Source organism: Gopherus evgoodei, chromosome 7 (assembly GCF_007399415.2).
Source record: "Gopherus evgoodei ecotype Sinaloan lineage chromosome 7, rGopEvg1_v1.p, whole genome shotgun sequence".
NCBI lineage: Eukaryota > Metazoa > Chordata > Testudines > Testudinidae > Gopherus > Gopherus evgoodei.
Genome location: NC_044328.1, coordinates 41,620,265 through 41,639,040, shown reverse-complemented (window position 1 = coordinate 41,639,040; position 18,776 = coordinate 41,620,265).

The window sequence follows — 18,776 nt, the reverse complement described above, 5'->3', positions numbered from 1 at the left end:
TGTTGAGAGGAAGTGAAAAGTTCACGTACTTTATTACAAATGGAACAACATGTTTTTTCTTCCAATGAACACTTTATATAAAACAGCAAATACTGTAGGCTTCTTGAAAATAAAAATATGGAAATAGAAAATATTTTATCTACTCTAAATGCAGCTTATTCTTTATTGATTTAAACCCCCCCAAGTCACTTTGTTTGTGGGGTATGGTTCTACAGGGCACTTGCCTTTGTGGAATCAATGCAGGTAGATTTAGGGGTGGCAGCTGTGGATATAATTAACTATTCCTCATTAAGACTGATTTACCTCTATCTCATACAAAGTTGGAGTTCTCTCACATTTATCATTGAAAAAAATGACCATCATACATACTGAATCAGGAAACTGGTCAAGAAACTAATCCCCATATCACAGTGATCACTCTGCTATTTTACATCTTGTGTGAACTGCGGAACACAGCATTATGAAGGGGTGGGGAAAAGGCTATGAAGTGCAATAAAAAGTTTGCAGAGGGAGAAAAAAAAACTCAAATGTCCTTGTTCAGAGATGTTCTTAGGGTTTCCTGTGGGTGCTACAAGAACATTTTGTACTGACAAGCTAAATATTTCTGTACTTCTCTTTCACCTAGGTCCTAATGCCTAGCTACCAAAACTAAATGATTAACCCCAGATCCATAGCCACACATCGAAAGAAGAATGAAAAAATGCAGGGTCTGAGAAGTTTTTATTCAAGAAAATATTCTAACAAATATTTTCAGTCAAAGCTCAAACTAAGCTGATATGTGCCAGTGTGGAATGTCTGCACTTTTCTCTGTCTTGCTGCTTCACTCCATCTGCACATACACTGAAACTAATACGATTTCTGAAATGCTGGCAGTAGACCACTATGCTGATTTACAGCATACAATCACAGTATTTTCCTGGTGGTTGGCCCCCGTGAAGAGAAGAGACAGCTTATTTCAGACAGCCAACCATATTACTCCTTCAGCTAAAGTTGCAGGGGCTTATGCTTGTATTGCTGAGGGTACCAGGTTTAGGCTCTGCTGACAACCCTGCATGAACATACCCCATGATTTAATACTGCAGCATTCTAGAAATAGGAAATGTTATAAATGTTGCCTTGCCCTTAATACTTGGAGAAGGAAAGTCTGTCTGTATGATAAAAACAACCAGATCTGGGAGGGACCTGATTATAGTATGGTCATTCCCCCAACACAGTAAAAGTACAGTTCTGTTGTGTAAAGTAGATGGGCCCTAAGCATACCCATGAAGTGTTCTAATGCCTTAGCTAGTCCTCTACACTAATGAGCAGAACCATGCTAGTCCTCCAACATGACTGGATTTGTAGTGTAGATGAGGATTTAGAGCATTCAGTATGGAAGGAGTAAGAACAGGATGAGGAAGAGAAGCAACAGAACAGGAGGTGGGTGGAAAGGAGCTGAAATAGAGGATTGTGGTAGAGGGGGAAATACACAATAAGAAAGGGAAGAGTACAACTGAACCTATGGGGAGAGAGGAAAGCACAAAAATTAGAGCAGGAACAGTGCCAACACAGAAGGAAGGGGGAAGGCAAGACAGTACAGATAAGCCTGCTTCTCAGCGAGGCAGATACTTTCCAGATGGATTTAATCTCTAATAAAAGGGGAACAAACCCACCCAAATGAATCTGGGGACAAAAAGTCATAGATGAATAGACAAATAAGTGCTTTAATTCATGGGTGGCCTGCCCAGGAGATCTCCTGACAGAGTTATGCGCTTCCATCCAGCAAACCCATATTCTTGCTCCTAAAACAGGGAAGGTAGGGGGAGAACTCCAAAGACAGCACTGGGGTGAAAAAGAGGTTGTGCTATACACTGAGGCCATGTCCAGACTACCCACCGTATCGGCGGGTTAAAATCGATTGCTCAGGGATCGATATATCGCGTCTAATCTAGACGCGATATATCGATCCCCGAGCACGCTTATATCGATTCCGGAACTCCATCAACCCCAACGGAGTTCCGGAATCGACAGGGAGAGCCGCGAACATCGATCCCGCGCGGCGTGGACGGATGAGTAATCCGATCTTAGATATTCGACTTCAGCTACGTTATTCACGTAGCTGAAGTTGCGTATCTAAGACCGATTTCCCCCCTGTAGTGTGGACCAGCCCTGAGTGACTTCAGGCTATTCCTTTTAGCCTGATCAAAGAGTAGCATTAGTGGTCTCCAAAGGGAGACCCCTTTATTTGCTTGGAAGGATGGTTGCTACAATCCAGCGCCTTAGCAATGGGAATTGGTTTGAAAAAGGGCATGAGAAGATGTGTTCCTTAGGACTCTAAGCAAGAACAAGGAGGACATTCCAGGGAAGTAAGCAACTGGCCTTATTACTACCGTACTAATGAAGGGCATTATAATTACACTCTATCTCAGTCACTGAAACAGAATGAGGGAGGAGACAGAGAAAGGTGCTGGACTACAGGTTAGACAACTTTCAGTGAAATCCCTGTTAACTGATACGAGTCATGCCACTATCGACAGAGGGATCTATACAGATTGCACAATTCTGCAAATACTAACTTAAGCAATGTGCAAGGGGAATATAAAGCGAGAGATGTCCATATCTCTGATTATTTTTACATCAGACCAATTTTACAAGGCTCTTTTTTTGCAATAGCTTAAGACTTCCACTATTAACTGTGGCCAATTACCCCATGATGACAGAAAAGCTACATGAACCACAACCTGTCACCAGGGCAGAAGTGGAGAAAAGTCAATGCAGCAAGTATCACCTCTGTCCACACTTTCAACACATACTTTTAACCCCTTTCCTAAGTCACAAAGATCTTACTGCACTGAACATTTGTAACACGTAACTTGCCAATTGCTTACATTCCAGAAGACAGCGTGTTTTCACCTTCAAGATTTGACCTTTGTGGTCAAAAGTTTCCACCCTGAAATTTTTTTTCCCCATAATCACAAACGATTGCTATATTTCTCTTCGCTGTTTCAGCATCAACAGAGTAAAAGATTCAGGCACAGAAATGATGCATGTAGGAAAATAACTGAGTCTTGTTGCTTTATTTCACTCACTTTGCTGACACTAGTTTATACTCCAAACACAGGAGGGTCAAACAAACAAAAGAGACCAGCTCCAATAAGCATAGTAAAAGGCATATTCTTGCTCCTCTGATGGGAGCATGGAAGCCAGCGCTGCAGCCTCTGAACAAAGTTTGGGGTTGAGACAGCAGTGGCGGCAGCAGCTCTATAAACTCCCTCTCAGCTGCAGTCCCATCAAGGGCTGAACCTCCTGGCTGCTTAAAGGCCCAATTATGTTTCTATTTAAGTCAGTGGGAGTTTTCTCTGTTGACTTCAATGGGAGCAGAATCAAGCCCCTCACTTGTTCGTTACTTGCAGCGGCTCTGGAAGGCAGAGGATTCCTCTGTAAGGAAGAACTGCTGCACACACTGCCTGCTGGCTGGGATAACAGCAGAGTCTCATAGACTTTAAGGCTATAAAGGACCATCATGATCATCTAGTCTGACCGGCACATCTCAGGCCACAGAACCTCATCCACCTACACCAGTAAAAGATCCATAACCTCTGGCTGAGTTACTTAAGTCCTCAAATCTTTATTGAAAGACTTCAAGTTACAGAGAATCCACCATTTACACTAATTCAAATGAGCACATGACCTGTGCTCTATGCTGCAGAGGAAGGTGAATCTTCCGATCTGACCTATGGGGGAAATTCCTTCCTAACCCCAAATATGGCAATCAGTTAGATCAGCAGTTCCCAAACTGTGGGTTGCAACCTCAAAAGGGGTCGTGCCATCAGCAGATGGTTTGCAGCAACCCCTAATGCATAGAGGATGTCATTTTATTCCACACAGCATGGCCTCACATGTATGATGTGCACAAGGTCACGATGCATGGAAGACACCAAATGTCATCCTGCACACAGCATGACCTCACACACAATATACTTATGAGCTCACACTGTGTGAAGGATGATGCCATTTTGTAGAACACAATGGCATCCTCCATGAGGCATTACCTCAAATGTATGGTGTCTGCGAGGTCATACGGTGCAGACGATGCCATTTTGCTCTTCAAAATGGTGACCTCCATGTTGTCTGGGGTCCTGGCAGGAAACTCTCTATTAAAATGGGGTTGTGCGAGCAAAAAGTTTGGGAACCCCTGAGTTAAAACCTAAGTATGTCAGTGAGACTCACCGGCCAAACACCTGGGAAAGGATTCACTGTAGTAACTCACAGCCCTCCCCATCTAATGTCCCATGTCGGCTGCTGGAGGTATTTGCTACTAGCAGTCACAGATGGGCCACATGCCAATCTCATCATACCACCCTTCCATACATTTATCAAGCTCAAGCCTTGGAACTAGGTTTTTTGCCCCCCACTGCTCCCTTTGAAAGACTGTTCCAGAACTTCACTCATCTGATAGTTAGAAACCTTAATGCTCATCAGCTATAAACTGCTCTGGTGAGTCCCAAACTTCCCCACCACTCAAGCATTATGTGTGTTAGTCTCCAGGATCCTGCTTTACACAGGGCCAGATTAAGATCATTTAGATCTCTCTTGACCTCCCCCCCTCACCCTCCAAATAAGCAACTGAAATACTTCAGGATCAGGGGCAGATGGGACTAATAACCATCTGTGCATTTCTGAACACAGAGAAGCTACAAATAGAGAGGCTTGTGAAGTCTTGGTTCTCAGAACATGACCAGGTCATGCACAAGGGCTTTATGTGGTCAGCCAATCTGTGAATAATTATCCTCTTTTTGAATTAAACCACTACAAGAAGGATCAGGGAACCTTCCCCAGCCTATTTTTTAAAACATAAAATCCAGTTCAAATTGTGAGTTTGGAATTAATTCTTCAGCTGTCTGAGGAAGGACAGCACTACCAATAAAACAAACTAGCATTCAATGTATTTGCTGGAATTTTTTATACCTTGTCCATTAAAATACATTTGACCAAATCCTTAAAATACAGTTGACCAAATCCTTCTCTGTTACACCCAGGCAGCAATTAATTCTGGTTTACAGGCAGCTGTTTGGGTGTAACAATAATGGAAGAATCTGGCCCAAGAAGGTTTTTTAAAGGAAAGAAGCCTGAAATTCCACACACAGAGGTTGGGGCACACACCAAGCCCAAGTGCAAGAATTCGAGGAGCCCCATCATAAAAATGTACAGCTTAAAGGGACCTCAAGAGGTCAAATAGTCCAGTCCTCTGCGCTGAGGCAGGACCAAGTACACCTAGACCATCCCTGGCAGACATTTGTTTCATCTGTTCTTAAAAGTCTCTGAGGGGAATTCAACAAGCTCCCTTGGAAGTCTATTCCAGTGCTTAACTATCCTTATATTAGATTTTTCCCCCTAATATCTAATCTAAATCTCCCTTGCTGCATCTTAAGCCTATTACTTCTTATCCTGCCTTCAGTGGTCATGGAGAACAATTGATCATCATCTTCTTTATAACAGCCATTAACATATTTGAAGACTGTTATCAGGTCCTCTCCCCCCTCGGTCTTCTTTTGTCAAGACTAAACATGAACAGTATTTTTTTAAACCTTTCCTCATAGGTCATTTGTTGTTCTCTGGACTCTCTCCATTTTGTCCATATCTTTCTTAAAGTGTGGCATCCAGAACTTATGCAGTGCTCCAGCAGAGGCCTCACGAGTGCTTAGTAAAGTGGACAGTTACCTCCCGTGTTTTATATATAACATTCCTGTTACTACATCCCAGAATGATATTAGCCTTTTTTTGCAACTGCGTCACATTGTTGAGTCATTCAGTTTGTGATCCACTATAAACCCACATCTTTTTCAGCACTACTACTGTCTAGCCAGTCATTCCACATTTTGTAAATGGGGATTTGATTGTTTCCTTCCTGACTGAAGTATTGTGCTCTTGTTTTTATTTAATTTCATCTTTTTTATTTCAGACCAATTGTCCAGTTTGTCTAGATCATTTTAAATTCTGTCTTCCCAAATGCTTGCCATGCTTCTCCACTTGTGTCATCTGCAAATTTTGTAAGACAACTCTCCACCCCATTATCCAAGTCATTAGTGAAAATAGTGACTAGTATTGGACCCAGGACTGACCCCTGTGGGACCCCACTAGATACATCCCCCAGTTTGTCAGCAAACCATTAATAACTACTCTCTGAGTACGGTCCTTCAACTGGTGCTGCACCCACCTCATAGCAATTTCATCCAGACCGTCTTTTCCTACTTTATTTGTGAGAATGTGATGTGACTGTGTCAAAAGCCTACTAAAATCAAGACACATCATGTCTACTGTTCCCCCACCACCACCCAGTAGGCCAGTAACCCTGTCAAAAGAGGAAATTAGGTTCATTTGGCATTATTTGTTCTCGACAAATCCATGTTTCCTATTACTTACCCACCCTATTATCCTCTTGGTTCTCACACACTGATTGCTTAATACTGTAATCTGTTCCAGTATCTTGCCAGGTATCCAAGTTAGGCTGACTGGTCTATAATTTCCCAGGTCCTCCAGGTTTGTTCTCCTTTTTAAAGATAGGTACTATGTTTGCCCTTCTCTAGTCCTCTGGGACCTTACATGTCCTCCATGAATTCTCAAAGATAACTACTAAAGGTTTCAAGATTACTTCAGCACCCTAGGGGTCATTTCATTAGGCCCTCCTGACTTCACTATATCTAATATATCTAAATATTCTTTAACCTGTTCTTTCCCTATTTTGGTTTGCAATCCTTCCCCCTTGTTGTTAATTGTGCTAAGTATCTGGTCACCATTAATCTTTTTAGTGAAGACTGAAGCAAGATAGGTATTAAACACCTCAGCCTTCTCAATGTTGTAAGTCATTAAGCTCTTCTTTCCCACTAAGTAGAGGGCCTGAACTTTCCTTCACCTTTTTGCTCCTAATGTGTTACAGAACCTCTTATTTCCTTTTATGTCCCTTGGTAGGTACAACTCCTTTTGTGCCTCAGCCTTTTGTGCATTAGCCTTTGTCCCTACAAGCTTGTGCTATTATTTTGTACTCCTCCTTAGCAACTGGTCCAAGTTTCTACTTCTTTCCAGAATTACTTTCAGATTTTCAGGTCATTAAACAGCTCCTGATTGAGCAATTACCATGGGCGGAGGGCATAATTGGCCAGGGAAGTCCTCGCCTTCCCTGGTTCTGCTGTCGATCCGCCACCGGACACCTGGGCCGCGGTGGCCCCAGCCCTTCCCTGAGACCCCGACTGCCTCCTCCACTCCACACCCCCACATCCCGACTGCTTGCTGTGTCCCTCCTTCTCAGGCAATGGGGCCAGTGGCACAGGTGGGGGTGGCACCTTCAGGGCAGGAAGAGCTGGCACTAGGGGGCTGGCAGCCCAGCCCAACAGGAACTAGGGGACCAGGGGGAGCTGGCAGGTTGGCCCAACTCTGGTGAGGGACCATTGGGGCAGGGAGGCTGGCAACTTGGACCAGCCCAGTGCTGGGGGAAGCCGGCGTCTTGGCCCAACTCTGGCTGGGGAGAAAGCGGCTTGTCCTGGCACTCGGGGGGGGGGCATTGGTTCGGGGGGGGGTCCAGCAACAATAGTTTGGCCCGATGTGGCTGAGGCCAATGGGCTTGCCTCCCCAAAGCCAGAGTTCACCCATTGCCATTACAATTCTTTTATTCAAAAACTTTTATCACTGGTGTTGCTGTCCTCTGGACTCTCTTCACTTTGTCCATAGCTTACATCTGTTCTACTAGTCTTCCTATCTTTCCTTCATATCTATATAGTTTGGTGTTGTGCCTTTAATACTGTCTCCTTAAGAAACAGCCAGCCCTCCTGAACTCTTCTATTAGATTTTCTTCCCATGGGACCTTACCTAGCAGTTCTCTGAGTTTATTCTGCTGCTCTCATTCCTTCCTTTCCTCAGACTCATGACATCTATCATTTCATGGATACTTTTACCCAAATTGCCTTCCATCTTCAGATTTGCAACCAATACCTCTGTTGGTCAAAATCAAATCCATCAACAATTTCTCACTGCAGATCAACGGCTACACAGAGCTGCACAATCTACTGTGAGTGGTGCTGCATTTTGGTACCAGAAGTGGGTGAAGCTTAAGAGCATAAGAACGGCCATACTGGGTCAGACCAACAGTCCATCTAGTCCAGTAAGCTGTCTTTGGGCAGTGGCCAATGCTTCAGAGGAAATGAACAGAACAGGTAATCACTCTGTCGCCCTTTCCTAGCATCTGGCAAACAGAGGCTAGGGACACTTCAGAGCATGGTTTTGCCTCCCTGCCCATCCTGGCTAATAGCCATTGATAGACCTATCCTCCATCAACTTAGCTAGTTCTTTTTTGAACCCTGTTATAGTCTTGGCCTTCACAACATCCTCTGGCAAAGAGTTCCACAGGTTGACTGTGCATTGTGTGAAGAAATACTTCCTTTTGTGTGTTTTAAACCTCCTGCCTATTAATTTCATTTGATGACCCCTAGTTCTTGTGTTATGAGAGAAGGTAAATAACACTTCCTAATTTACTTTCTCCACACCAGTCATAATTTTATAGACCTCTATCATATCCCCTCTTAGCTGTCTCTTTTCCAAGCTGAAAAGTCCCAGTCTTATTAATCTCTCCTCATACAGAAGCTGTTCTGTACCCCTAATCATTATTATTGCCCTTTTCTGTACCTTTTCCAATTCCAATATATCTTTTTTGAGATGGGGTGACCAGATCTGTACACGGTATTCAAGATGTGGGTATATCATGGATTTTTATCAGAGGTTCTCAAACTGGGGGTCGCTACTCATCAGGGGGTCGTGAGGTTATTACATGGGAGGTCACGAGCCATCAGCCTCCACCCTCAAAACCCTGCTTCACCTCCAGCATTTATAACAATGTTAAATATAAAAAATGTATTTTAAATTGGGGAGGGGGCACACTCAGAGGTTTACTTTGTGAAAAGGGTCACCAATGCAAAAGTTTGAGAACCACTGATTTTTATGGAGGCAATACGATATATTTTGTCTGATTATCTATCCCTTTCTTAATGATTCACAACATTCTGTTAGCTTTTTTGGCTGCCTCTGCATATCGAGATTTTTTGACTGCTTCTGCACATTTTTTCAGAGATCTATCCACAATGACTCCAAGATCTCTTTCTTGAGTGGTAACAGCTAATTTAGACCCCATCATTTTATATATAGTAATAGCAAAGGCCTCAAAGTGGGGTCTGTTCTGCCAGGTGTCCTATAAACACACAGGAAAAAAAAGCTGCCCTGCTCTGCTGAATTTACAGCCTGAGGTTCCAATCCTGCAAATGTTTAAGCACGAGTAACTTTACGCATGTGAATAGTTCCACTGAGTTATGCTGTGCATGGAAGCAGGGGCGGCTCCAGGCCCTAGCACGCCAAGCGTGTGCTTGGGGCTGCATGCCGCGGGGGGCGCTCTGCCGGTCGCCGGGAAGGCGGCTCCGGTGGACCTCCCGCAGGCGTGCCTGCGGAGGGTCCGCTGGTCCTGCGGTCCGCTGGTCCTGCGGCTTTGGTGGACCTCCCGGAGGTCCACCAAGGCCGCAGGACCAGCGGACCGCGGGACCAAAGGACCCTCCGCAGGCACGCCTGCGGGAGGTCCACCGGAGAGGCCTGCCGCCCTCCCGGCAACTGGCAGAGCGCCCCCCACGGCATGCCGCCCTGCTTGGGACGGCAAAATGTCTAGAGCCACCCCTGCATGGAAATACCGTATTGGGTAGTGTGACTGCACAAGCCTCGACATGGCCAAGAATACACTATTTTACTGCACTCCAGACTGCTTCCCGACACCTCACTGAAGAGCATTAAAAGCCATGACAAAGCAATCTAGGGCCACTGACTCTCTCCCATGTACTGGCCTACCACCATGGAACAATAGTTTCTCTATACAGGGATCCACAAGAAGGGGCAAGAACAACCCGTGGGGCGGGAGCAGATAGCACCGTGAGGCTCTATTTAAATGTAAAGTCACTGTGGTTAAGAAATTTCTTTGCTAAGCCTATATTCCTTGCTTTTCTGCTACGTTATCCTTGAAGGGATCAAACTAGAAACTCAAATCACAGCCGAGGTCAGGGTGGGCAAATTTTTTGGCCCGAGGAACACATCAGGGTTGCACAACTGTATGGAGGGTGGGTAGGGAAGGCTGTGCCTCCCCAAACAGCCTGGCCTCTGCCCCGTATCTGTCCCCTCCCACTTCCTGCCCCCTGACTGCCTCCCTCAGAACTCCCAACCCATCCAACCCCCCCTGCTCCTTGTCCCTTGACCACCCCCTCCCAGGATCCCTGCCCTCTATCCAACCCCTCTGCTCCCTGTCCCCTGACTGCCCTCCTGACCCCTATCCACATCCCCAGCCCGTAACAGGACCCCAGGGACTCCCACTCCCAACCCTCCCTGTTCCCCATCCCCTGACTGCCCCCCCCCGCAGAACCTCCGCCACATCCAACTGCCCCCTCCTCCCTGACTGCCCCCCAGGATTCCCTGCTCCCTTACCCAGCCCCCCTGCTCCCCACCCCCTTACCAGTAGCAGGAGCTCGCAGCCGCAACACCCAGCCAGAACATGCTGCGCTCCCCATGCTGCCCAGCGGGAGCAGCAGGCCAGAGCACACCCCAAGCAGTGGCATGGCTGTGGGGGAAGGGGGATGGTAGGAGAGGGGCCAGGGACTAGCCCCGACCGGGACCTCAGGGGCTGGGCAGGACAGTCTTTTGGGCCAGATGTGGCCTGTGGGCCGTAGTTTGCCCATGTCTGGCCGAGGTGTAGCTCTAAGGGAGCATGTATAAACAACTGAGGAGCTTGGTAGGTCTCAAACACTGATTTCGAGGGTGATGGCACTCCACATCCCGAAGAAGTCATCAGACATGGGGTCTGAGGCTAGGAGTGTGCCCTACGGGCCTAGAAAAAACAACTAGATACTATTCCGACCCAGCTGAAATGGAAGCGGGGGGGACACGGGACACCAAGCAATGTGGACTGGTGACTGTACAGTGGGGTACTGAATCAATCTGGAACAATACTTGTCTGCTGCATGACATACTGTGCCATATGTGTCAGCCATGTCATTGACAAGAATAGCTATCCTATCTTTCACATTACTAACCAACACCCTTCTGTCCACTTCATTAGCTTTCTTTCCTTGTGAATCAGAGCAAATTCAACATTCAGTCTATTTGTGATTGAAGTAAGTAACTCTTTTTTCTCCACCTGCAAAACTTGTGGGTGGCGTTCTGGAGAATGTCTCCTTATTTTTTTCCACTCTGACTTCTGATTTGTCACATCTTTTCCAAAAGATGGCACATCCACCAGCATAGTGATCCCAGCTATGCTGCCCAAGACCAAACTTAGTGCAGGGTTGAAAATAAAATGCAGTCAGATACCAAAACTACATCTGCTTAGCCACAATAACCGGAAAAGCTTAGCACCCACAAAGAAAGAAACACAGCAAAGAAATGCTCTTACCTTTCTCTATCCAAATAACTTTGGGGATTTTGCTGGCTGGCTTTGAAGTATTCATGGGGACTGGCTGGGCAGGGTGTCTCCCTTCAGACTTACTGCTGGCAAACTGCCTCTGTGCCGTCCTGCCACTTGTTTTTATTTCCCTATGAATCCCCTTTATTTGGGGGTGGGGGGGGCGGTATTTTGAAATTTTTCCCTCAGTGCCAGTTCAAGGCTTGAAATCTGAAGCCACGTTAAAAATGTATATGGCAATGAGGTCCATAGAAGTACAAACACACCCAACAGTGACAGACCTGGGTGACTGCAACAGGGATAAGTCAAAGGAAGGACAGGAAGCTCAACACTCTCTTGGGCACTTCTGCACTTCCAATCTCCCCCCCCCACACTTTTAGTCCCTCTTTTTCTCTTATTATTTTTTAAATTACACTTGTCTCTTGCTTCAAACTCCCTTGTTCATCAATTTCAACCTCTGTACACCAACCCCTCTTCTTTATGTAGGTTGTACATTGCTCCACACAAGTCTTGACTCACTACAAGTCTTCAAAACACCTAGTATACCATCAGTGCACTATATAAATACAGTGATAACCATCTCTCCTTTCCCCTGCTGTCTGACTCCCCTTTATTCACTTCATTTTTCAACATATGTTTGCATGTTCCTGTGTCTGGCTCTCCCTTCCTTGCTGCTTCTCTTATATTACCCACCCACACCAATCTGTGCTAGCCCTCTCCAACAGTCTGTTTCCCCTGGACCATCCACATTTCTTATCATGTTCAGGGCTCTCCTCCCTCCAGCTCCTCCTCAACCCCACCTAACACTGGTAGTTGGGCTTGCTTTCTTCCTTTCCCCATCATGGCAGCTGGGCTCCTCTTTCCCCAGCCTCCCCTCCTCTGTGTACTGGCTTGGTGATACTCAACAGGATCCTACCATTCAAAGCTATTCACAGTTTGAGCAACACCTTTGGGCTCCTTTCCTAATCTGCTGCATGCACAGCCTAAGGCTGTTCCTTGGGGTTCTTGTGCTCCCGCCTGCAGGCACCATATGGCTGCAGGTAGGGGACAGGTCTTTGCATTCACTTGCAGAATACATCTTAGGGTGTTTCCCGTCTCTGAATTATGTGATATGCCCTGTTGGCCTTGCAGCCCTGCACGAGCTATGTACTCCCTAACGATTGAAGCTTCGGCTCTGTTTGTGCTCCTTTCCCCGCCACATACACTCCATAGGCAGGCTGTATCCTGGACCCCACCCTTCCATTCATGGGCAGCTTTGAAGTGACTACAGCAACTGACTGCGGAGAAAGAGGCCCTAGGAACGTGTTTTATGTATTTGTCTTAATGCAACTTAATACCTGGGAAACAATCGGCACCAGGTGACCAGCCAACTCTCCACAAACCCCAGCAAGTGCTGCCCGGCCTACGAAGGTTGGCATGGAAGTATTTACTAACTAGCTCTCCTCTAGCGCAAATCTGCAGAGCTCACGGTTCCCCCCTTTGTACCGAGTGAAACCGAAGCACAGCTGCTCCCTGGGCTCCTCCTACCTGGGCACTCCGAGGCCCTAGCTACCCCGGCACGGGCATGCTGCATTCCCAGCTCCCTCCAACTGCCCTAGCTACCCTAGCACCGGCATGCTGCATTCCCAGCTCCCCCCGATAGCCCTAGCTACCCCGGCACCGGCATGCCGCATTCCCAGCTCCCTCCAACTGCCCTAGCTACCCCGGCACCGGCATGGTGCATTCCCAGCTCCCTCCAAATGCCCTAGCTACCCCGGCACCGGCATGCTGCATTCCCAGCTCCCTCCAACTGCCCTAGCTACCCTAGCACCGGCATGCTGCATTCCCAGCTCCCTCCAAATGCCCTAGCTACCCCGGCACCGGCATGCCGCATTCCCAGCTCCCTCCAACTGCCCTAGCTACCCCGGCACCGGCATGTTGCATTCCCAGCTCCCCCGGATTGCCCTAGCCACCCGGCAGGGCATGCTGCATTCCCAGCTTCCCCCGACTGACTGCTCCCAGCACCACCCGATTCCAAAGTTACACCCGCGGCCTGGTGCCCCCCAGCTATTCTCTAACTCCTGCCGCCCTCCGGGGAGCGCCCTTGCCTGGCCCTATGGCCGCACGCACTTCATCGGAATGTGCTCGCCCTGTACCGCCCACTTCGACAGCAGCTGATCTCCCCGAGGCGCTTGTTACTGTCTTCGCCTCCTGTCAGCCTGATGAACCGCCGGCAACCCCCTGCCCCTGCTACTCAGCAGGCTTGCAAAATCGCTGAGCTCAGCATGTCTGCTATACGGGCCTGTGCGTATGGCCCGTCCCCTATGCAAATCCCTTCCTGCCTCCCAAGGAATACGTCTTGGATGGCACGTTTCTGCTCAAGAGTGCGCTTAACCCTTTGCAAGGACAGAGCGCCTGCCCTGTGCTGCGCGCAACGCTTCTCAGTGCGGGCACTTTTAAAGCCCAGTTCTGCCTCATAGTCCACTAGCTCGTATAACAACATAAAGTAAGCTAAAGAGACAAAAGGAAGCAAACAAGAATCCCATCCTCACTGTGGAAATGAGCACCAAACTGGGCCAGACACTAATCAGCTCAGTTCACCTTTGCCCGTAAAAGAAAATACCCATCAATAACCCATTTATTATTACTGGCTTTAAATGCAGCGTGAGGTATGAAAACCACTATCAACTACATAAATTAGGTGCAACGGTTAAATCCATATCAAATGGGTACATTTAAGCCCTTAAACTATCTGCTATAAGCTTTTCATACTGTACTACTTTAATTTCACTCTTCACCAGGCGTTCTTGAAAACAGCCCTTCATTTGCAAAGAATCTCCACGACCGTCACACACACACCCCTCCTCCTCTCCCCTTCCCTTTTTGGGTACAGATCGATGTAAACTCGAGAATCTAATCTTTGGGATGGGATAGGTTAGGGGAGGGACCTACAGAAACTAGACCCAGCAGGCAGCAGCCAGTCCAGAAAGTCTGTGCAAACAACTCAAGTGTATTTTGGGGTAGGTTAGGGCTCTTTTTAAACTGAGTATTTTTATTATTTTATCCAGTTCCACTATTGTTAAAAACAGCACGGGCATCACAAAAGATTCATGTTATTAATAGTGAAAAGCAAATCGCAAAATACAGCTTTGTGTTTATTTTTCTTTCACATAATTGGTTCTATATCTAGTGCTCCAAATTCGGATCGCTTACAGAAATAATCGCAAGAGTTTAACCAGTGCAATCTAAATTAGGAAAATAAAACAAGTGAAACAAAGTATATTGATGATACCCACAGAGAGGCTGCGGTTATGTAGTAACTTGTAAGTACTGTTATTTTATTTAAGAAATGGAAAAGTGCACTAGTTTAAAAATGTTTATGGTAACTTCATTTCTATATAAGTATTTGACACAGTCATGTCTTTCAATAAGTGGGTTCTATTTAAAATGTTCAATCCTACAGGTGAGGAATCCAAACTGTACAGGGCTAAATTCTGCTCTCAGTTACAATAATTGCATCTGCATCCTGAGAAGAGATTTTGGCTCCTAGATCTCACTTTCACTGCATCACACCCAACAGGAACTTTACTAAAGCAAATTAATATGCACAGTACTTTGAAGATGGAAAGGACTGTGTATATGTTAAGTATTATTGACATTAGATGTGGTCTTTTAAGGAGCTTTGCATCATCAAAGTCTTATTTAAATCAATGGGATTTGAGGGCTTTCAGCAAAACTAAAGGATTGAGGCCAATGTGAGCAAAAAAACTTCACAGCAAATTACATCCCTAAAGGCTTCTTCTCTATGCAAGGCATTATCATTAAAAAGAAAAATTTACACTCAATACAACTTCAGATTTTTTTAACCCAATGTTTCCCTGATATTTTTCTTAGAAGCTTCCTTTCCTTAATTGCTTCTAATTATTCTTGGTTATAATTAATAATTAAATCAATAGCTCATGTAAAGCTCTACTACTACTCTTCCCTCTTTGGAGTTTTGACTCTTTAGATAGAGTACTTGTAGACTATTAGCACATCTCCCTTTTGTCATTAGCTAACCATGAGTTTTTTAACAAATGGGGAAACAGATACAGAAATTTATCCAGTGTGCTGACAGTCACCCAGAAAGTCATTGGCACAGCCCCAGGAGTAACACTGAGGTCTCTTGACTCTCCATTCCCTGCCCTATCCAATGGGTTATTCAGGCTCTCAATTCACTATCTACATAATTTTGTAATACTTTTGGCTTCCATATATATGAGCTGATCTTCCAGAACTAGTAGATCTGTATTGTGTTTCAGATCCTGTCCACATTCCTGCCCCCCAAAATGTCTCACTGTTTCTATCCCTAGTTCATCTTCATAAGTAACTACCATGTCACTTAAATATGCTCTTAGCAGAATTAAATTGCATGCTGGCTAACACACCAACAGCTATCCTACATTGATATTCCAATCATTGCTTTCACCTGTGCAGATGAATCAGTGCTAGCAACGGTGGAAAATTTTAGGCAAAACTCTTCTAGCAATTACATCCTCATCTGGGTGCCCTCAATGTATTCCACTAACAACTAGCATCAAATTTCATTGCACATTGCATATATTATCATCAGCAGTAAGGAACTTGCACTGGCATCTGTAACACTGAACTGGTGCCAGACTGACTGCAGACAAAATGGCCTGTTCCTAGTAGATGGAATTGAGATCAGTGGCAGTGAACTAATTGTTCTTCAAATTGAGATCAAATGAGCTATGAAGTTCCCCAAATAATCTGCAGCAAGCAAAAATTGCTTCAGGAAATACTGGCAAAATAACAGTTTGAGCTTAATCCATATTCCTAAACCATCGATCTTGGAGGTCTTAGTCTAGTCTCTGCTGCATCCTGCACGTATACTCCACTCTGCTTATTGTGGCACTATTATCGGTCTCTGCTCAGGCAGGGCAGTACCCAAGATAGATTAAGAATTTGGTCAATGTCAATGACAAACCTGTAATCAGTATCACAGTAAAACAAACATATTAGAGATCTTCATTTTGCCATTTCTCCCAGATACGTAACACTTATCAGGTTCTACTCTTTAAAAGTTCACAGTAATAGTGATCTACACATATATAACATGCTTTTCAGGGACATCTCAAAAGGGTTTTATAAATATTAAATAATCTTCTCATGACCAGTTTAGAGATAAGGAAACATCACCACCCCCATTTTACAGATGAGTTAATTGAAGCAAAAAGAGATTAATTTGATCTCTTCAAGAATCACACGGTGAGGCCTTGTCCACACTTAAAAGGTTTTGGGGTACACCAGCAGAGCAATGCTGGCAACATCCACTGCCTCACCCCCCGTGGAGACATAGTTTCTACCAGCTAATGATTGCTTTTGCCAGTATAGCTTAAAGCACTTTCCTGAATTATGGACAGGTCCTCATAATCCCCTGCTCTGAACTCTAGACAACATTTCCTCTTGGTGCAGTAAAGTGGCAAACATTTAAAAAACTATTCCTTTTTTTTATATACAAAACTTAATTTGGATTTTGGACAATCGTCTTTTATGACCAAGTCATTTTTCCAAAATGCAGTACACTATAACCAACACAGTTAATACTCTCACCATCCACTACAACTATGACCCTGTGCCCCGAGCCCCATATTTGATATGTAATCCTGAGTAGTACAAAAGAAAGAGAGAATGAATCAGCAGTCAGGATCAGGGCCCTACTGCACTAGATGCTGGTACAAGCGAATATTTGTGTCAAAGATTTTTGGAAGTCACTGAAATAATGATTAGGCACAAGAGTTGGAGGCCCAGTATACTTTCCCCCCATGTTTGTGCAATGAGTGAACTGATTTTACTAAGTCTTAAAGTAATAATAAATAATAAATTCATCTCTGGACTGGGACAAAGCATGTAAAATTTTAGCCAAAATGGTGATTTTTTTAGAATTGTGGGAACAATTGGAAATACCAGGTGACTCATTTGGAATTCTCAATGTGGCAGCTACTAAACAAATGCTCTTATTATACATTGCACATTCATGTTTTGTGTTAACCCAAATGTTGCCAGGAAGCCTGATTAATTATACAATTATCAGTGAATTAACATGGCTTAAGTCTGAAAATGTGAGTGATAAATATATTCTGCTTGCAATCTCTGCACCTCCAGTGACCAATTTTGGACTAGTTTAGGTCAATTTCACAACAGGGAGCTGTTACATTCACAGGCAGCCACAGAACAGCATGTTAACATACTGTAAAATGGCTGGTACCTTGTTTTATGGTATCCAATAAAGATTCTGAAAAATGTCTACAGAAGAGGTATTCTTAAACATTTTTATATCATGGATTACATCTGAATTGAAAGATGGTTTCATGGACCCACTTCTCTCCCATTTGCTATCTGATGAACCACCTCCCATCCCATTCATAATCTTATCATGTCCCTGTAGCAAATGATAGCAATTGATTCCATTGAAAAATAATATTAGGAAAGTATTTAATGGAAGCAGGTGCTCGTAGTTAGTTGCTGCAGGAATATTATGTGATTACAAATGGGAGGAGAAATAAACCGGAGTGAATGAGAGGAAGGTGTCTGTATTTAATGCTGTGTTGGTTGTCTTGCAATTTTCACATGCTTTAATACACAGAAATGATAATGTATGAATTTATCAATAATAATATTCTTCCCCGCAATCCCAAGACTTGTTCTGCAATGCTGTTTCCATTCATCTGAGAACCAGAGTTCAGTCCATAATCCCTGCCCTCTTTCATAGTCAACATCTTCAGCAATGCTAAGTTGTTTTATAGCTATAGTCAAGGGGTGGGCAAACTTTTTGGGCTGAGAGCCACATCTGGGTATGGAAATTGTATGGTGGGTCATGAATGCTCACGAAATTGGGGGTTGAGGTGTGGGAGGGGGTGAGGACTCCGGCTGGGGTGGGGCTCTGGGGTGGGGCCAGAAATTAGTTCAGGGTGTGGGAAGGGGATCCAGGCTTGTGGTTGAGGTGCAGGGGGGTGAGGGTTGGATCTGGGGATGCAGGCTCTGGGCTGGGGCTGTGGGTTGGGGGTGCAGAAGATGCTCTGGGCAGGGATCAAGGGGTTTGTAGGGTGGGAGAGGGATCAGGGCTGGGTCAGGGGATTGGGGTGTGAGAATGCAGGATCTGGGCAGTGCCTGCCTCAAGCAGCTCCCATGTCCCTGCTCTGGCTCATACATGGAGGTGCGGCCAGGCAGCTCTGCCTTGTCCACAGGTGCCACCCCTGCAGTTCCCATTGGCCATAATTCCTGGTCAATGGGAGCTATGGGGATGGCGGTTGGAGTGGGGGCAGCATGCAGAGCCCCCTGG